The 5,771-nt window shown below is 37.7% G+C and overlaps 1 pseudogene; it reads right to left on the bottom strand.

The window, feature by feature from the left end:
* Positions 1 to 2,460: 2,460 nt before the first annotated feature.
* Positions 2,461 to 2,773, bottom strand: LOC110549925 (cytochrome b-c1 complex subunit 7-like; annotated as a pseudogene).
* Between the last annotated feature and the right edge of the window lie 2,998 nt (positions 2,774 to 5,771).

Here is a 5,771-nt window from a genome sequence, read left to right as displayed (position 1 = left end):
TGAAAGAAACTGAATCCACAACATGCCTAAAATTTATGAAACACAATGAAGATGGTTCTAAGAGGTAAGTTCATAGCACTAAGTACCTACATTTTAAAAATGAAGAGATATCATAATAGTAAAAACACATGTGAAAGTTTTAGAACAACCCCACCCAAATTGATAGATAGCAAGAAATAATCAAACTCAGGACTAAAATCAATAAAACAGAAAGAAAACAATAATAACAACAAAAACAATAAAAAGAATCAATGCAACAAAGAATCAGTTCTTCAAAAAACATCAATAAGATTGACAAACCCTTTTACAAATTAACTAAAAGGTAGTGAGAAAAAAATCCAAATTAACAAAATTGGTAAAGAAAAGAGGGGCAAAATAGCAGACATCAAGGAAATCCAAAGAATCGTGAGAATATACTTTGAAAACCTGTTCTCCATCAAATTGGTAAATCTAAAACACAAAATAAAAAACAAGGGATAAATTTCTCAATAAATACTATTTGCCAAAGTTAAACTGAGATCAGAGAAGCAGTTTAAATAGACCTGTAACCTCTAGTGAAATAGAAGCAGTCATTAAAAGTCTACCAGCCAACCAAAGAAAGCTCAAAGATAAATGGTTCAAGTGTAGAATTCTACTATACTTTCAAAAAATAACTAATGCCAACATTCTATAAATTATTACACAATATGAAACAGAAAGAACTTTGCACACTTTGTTTTAGGAGTCCACTGTTATTCCAATAACCAAATCATATAAAGACCCAACAAAGACAGAGAATTGCAGACCAGTTTTCCTTACAAACATAAATGAAAAATTCCCAATAAAATACTTGCAAACCAAATCCAAGAACACATCAAAAAGATCATCCACCATGATCAAGTAGGCTTTATCCCAGAGATATAGGGATGGCTCAAAACAAAGAAATTAATAAATATAATCCACCACATAAACTGACTGAAAGACAAAAAGCATCTGACCATTTCATTTGATGCAGAAAAGGCCACTGACAAAATCCAACATTCTTTCATGATAAAAGTCCTAGAGAGATTAGGGATATAAAGGACATTACCTAAACATAAAAGAGGCAGTTTCCAGCAAACTCATAGCCAACATTTATTTACATGGAGAGAACAGAAAGCAATTCCACTAAAATCAGGAACAAGACAAGGTTGTCAACTCTCTATATTCCTATTCAATACAGTACTTGAGGTCTTTGGTAGAACAATAAACAACTGAAGGAGGTCAAGGGGATAACAAATTGGAAAGGAAGAAGTCAAAGTATCTTCATTTGTAGACATAAATGGTATACATAAATAATCCTAAAAATTCTACTGTGAAACTTCTACAACTGATGAACTTTCAGCAAAGTAGCTGGATACAAAATTAACTTAGAAAAATCAGTTCCCCCCCCACTCCCATACCAAGGACAAATGGACTGAGAAAGAAATCAAGGGAACAACACCTTTCAAAATAGCCTCAAATAATATAAAATATCCTGGGGTGACTCTAAAAAAGTAAATGAAAGTTTTGTATTATAAAACTTTAGGACACTGAAGAAAGAAATTGAAGAAGATATCAGAAGATGAAAAGATCTCCCACACTCACGGGTTGGTAGGGTTAATATAATCAAAATGGCCATTTTCAGATTCAATGTAATCCCCACTAAAATTCCAATTTAATTCTTCACAGATATTGAAAGGACAAATTTCAGCTTCATTTGGGAAGGTAAAAAAGCTCCAGAATAGCTAAAACAATTCTGAATAAGAAAAGAACTTCTGGAGGTCTCACCATCCCCAATTTCAAGTTGTACTACAGAGCTATAGCAATAAAGACAGCATGGTATTGGTACAAACACCTTGACCAATGGAATTGAATTGAAGTCCCAGACATTAACCTACACACCTATGGATACCTGATTTTCTTTTTATAAAGAAGCCAGAAGCACACACTGTAAAAATACACAGTATTTTCAGCAAATGGTGCTTCTGAAACTACATGGCTTCATGTAGAAGAATCCAAATAGATCCATACCTATAACCCTGAACAAAACTCAATTTCAAAGGGACCAAAGACCTCAACATAAAATAAGGTACACTGGATCCCATAGAAGAGAAACTCATCAATACAGAAAAAAGATTTTCTGGACAAAACATCATTAGCATAAGCACAAAGATCAACAATTAATAAATGGGACCTCATGAAACCGAAAAGCTTCTGTACAGCAAAAGACACTGTCACTCAGACAAAGATACTTTACCTTCCCACAGAGATACTTGCTCATGCATGTTCATTGCTGCTTTAGTCTTTATTTTTAATGTTTACAATACATGTTTATTTAAAGTGAGGAGGCATCTGCCTAGCCAATAATTCTTGAACTGTTACACAGGTTGAAAGAACCTCATAAAAATATGCTGAGACCAGGCACACCCACAGATTTCCACTATAAGATCACTTCTTCGCTCATTCTTTTCTTTCCCAAATAACCTTTCTCACATAGGGCTCAAGGGAGAACTTGTCCTCCTCATATTTTGTCCACTGCTCCTTAGGCAAGATCTGATGCTTCATTGTCAGTTTCAGGGCTCTCTGAATGGGAAACATTTTCATTATAAAGGTCTTCAAGAAGCCTTTTTATAGCTTCTTTTACATCTTCAGCTTCCTATATTGTGTCACCTTGCATTAACCCCATTTTATTGAATCCTGCAGCATTATAGTACCATTTTGGAAAACCATCCTGCCCCTTGGTTGACACTGTGATAGTAGGTCTGCCTGCCATTTTGACCTGAGAGCGAAGCGCTGCCTTCTCACTACTCTACTCTTTTTTTTTTTTTTTTCAATGAAGTTTATTCAGGAACCTTGTACAATTATCTGACCCTGGGGAAAGCCAGCCCACAGCTTAAATAGCCTCTGGGTAGCCAACCCCAGCATGCCACGTGGGCAATGCAGATAGGTCCACATACATGGAAGCAAGCCAGATCTTCGGCCTTAGCCAAATGTGGAATTGTTCGTGACAGAGAGCACTCACCATCGGGAAGGTGGAAGGCGGAAACCAGCTCCATCTTTAAGGCGCAGCATTCCGCAGCTCTCTACAGTTCCCCCTTTTTGTTTTAGACGCATCAGGCAAGAGTAGAGGTCTGATCTCTGATATTAGAAATAAATTGGGACTTTGTACTGATGTTCATTTAGGTGTCATCCACCCAAAGAGCATCCGACCCGACCGATACCTTTTTCTCAGAGGCGGGACCTGGGGCATCAACCCGCATGCAATCAGACATACTCTTCTCTGGGTCCAAAGCGGCTGACCCTGAGTGCAGTGCTTAGCCTCACATCCTGAGCGTAACATTTTAGCTTTTTATGGTAGCCAACCATGCTTGGGGAGACTGTCCTGCTTCAATGGCTGTAAAGGCCTGAATGGTCATGGCTGCATTACTCTGTTGTGAGACTCTAATCTCGCATGCCTCGCTGGGTGCCTGTGCCCGTTGATGCCCCTCATGCTATGACTCTCTTCAGACAGAAAAGGGATCTTGGAACTACAGCCACCATTGTTACTGCCATCTCATTGGCGGCTGTTGGAGCTACTACCGCGGCATTAGCCATGAGTCATACTGTGCAGACTGCTCAGACCCTGAATAATCTTTTAGCCAATGTAGCTCATACCTTAGATGTACAAAAAGGAATTAATGCTCAACTAAAAGGAGGCTTGATGGTGTTCAATCAGAGGATTGACCTCGTGCAGGAGCAAATTGATACCCTATGGCAAATCGCTCAACTTGGCTGTCAATGAAAGTATGCTGGACTTTGTGTCACTAGCATACAATATGAGAATTTTTCCCGTGCTGCAAATCTGTCTAAACAATTGTCTAGCTATATTTTAGGTAATTGGACTGGAGAATTCGATACTACGATGGAGCAGCTGTGAGTGGCCATTATCACAGTAAATTCTACCAGAGGGGATGCAGGACTAGCCACAGGATTATCATCATGGATTGCTGCAGCCATGAATCATCTGAAGGAATGGGCGGGCATGGGAGCGTTAGCAGGCCTTCTGGTGTTGGTCTCCTTGGTTTGCCTGTGGTATATATGCAAGACTACTCTACTCTTAATTGCCAGAAATTGGGAACTACCTAGGTGTTCCTCAACAGAGGAATACATAGAGAAAATATGGTTCATTACACAGCCATTTAAAAAATTAAAGCCTACAGTCTGTTTAGAAAAAAATGTAGAAATAGAGTGACTCCTAATAACATTCTGCTCTATTCATAGATTAATGCCTTACTCTGTCCTCCTGTAGCAGATGGGAATAAACACAGACATCCACAACCAGATATTATGCAGACAATGAGGGATCTTGGAACACTCAGCCCTAAGTAGGATGTCTCCATCAAATCCCTTCCTTCAAGACTCAGGGAACCTGTGGAAGAGGAGGCAGAATCAGAGGGGATGGAGGACACTAAGAAAACAAGGCCCTCCAAATCAGCACAATCAAAGATCGTCTAATCTCACAGAGACTAAGACAGCATGCCAGGGACTACATGGGTCTTCAACAGGATCCCTGTGCACACGAACACACACACACATACACACACACAACACACACACATATATGGCTTCCAACTTAGTGTCTTTATGGGATTCCTAAATTTGTAAACAAGTGGGTCTATTTCTTGGGCCTTCTTTTGTTTGTTTGTTTTGTCCAATTCTAACGTATTGGGGGTTTTTTGTTTGTTTTATTTTACTATTATCCTTTAGAATAGTGGTTCTCAACCTTCTTGCCGCTATGACCCTTTAATACAATTCCTCATGTTGTGGTGACCCCTAACCGTAAAATTATTCTTGTTGCTACTTCATAACTGTAATTTTGCTACTGTTACAAATCATAATATAAATATCTGTGTTTTCCAACTGTCTTAGGTGACCCATGTAAAAGGGTATTTTGACTCCCAAAGGAGTCACAATCTTTGGGAGTCACAGGTTGAAAATTGCTGCTTAGAAGCCTATTTATTTTCCAGTAGGGGACAGAAAGGGAGTGGATCTGAATGAGAGGGACAGGGAAGGAGAAGGAGGAACTGAGAGGTATAGAGGTAGAGGAAAGCATAACCAGGATATATTATGTGTGGAAAAAAAATCTAATTTCAATAACAGAAAAAAAAAAAGAAATTAGGTTCTATTAACAGATTTGTGTTGACTCTATTAAACTTGATAATTGGTTACAGTTATATAACTGAAAACCACTGGAGCAGGCTGCGGCTCACATCACCAAGCTCTTAGGAAGCTAGCACATGAGGATCACTGTGAATGTTCAGAATTAACATATATATATATATATATATATATATATATATATATATATATATAATTTGAATATATACTATAAATTCAAGATTCATAGAATATATAATTCACTAATATATAGTGAATTATCCAGTATTAAAATGACAGCATAATAATTTGCCTAAATTAAGCAAATGTGAAATGTGAAAGAATGTAGAAATAAAGAAAAAGACAGAAGGAGAAGGAAAAAAAAGAAGGAAGGTTAGAGAGAAAGGGAGGAAGGAGGAATGAAGAAGAGAAATGGGCAGCCAAAATATTGACTATGAAATTCAGCAATGAGTTAAGAAGGATTATCACAGTGTTCTCTGTACTGTTCTGTATACTTACCGTATCTATATTTACAAGCTTTATGGTTGTCAGAAGTTTCAGTGCTGTTACAAAATACCCATGGAAACCACTTAAGGAAAAAGAAGTTTATTTTGGTTCATGGCTTCAGCCTTTCA

This window comes from Meriones unguiculatus, chromosome 11, assembly GCF_030254825.1.
Source record: "Meriones unguiculatus strain TT.TT164.6M chromosome 11, Bangor_MerUng_6.1, whole genome shotgun sequence".
NCBI classification, from domain to species: Eukaryota; Metazoa; Chordata; class Mammalia; order Rodentia; family Muridae; genus Meriones; species Meriones unguiculatus.
Note: the sequence above shows the minus strand (reverse complement) of the source record. Positions and strands in the feature narration are given on the sequence as shown.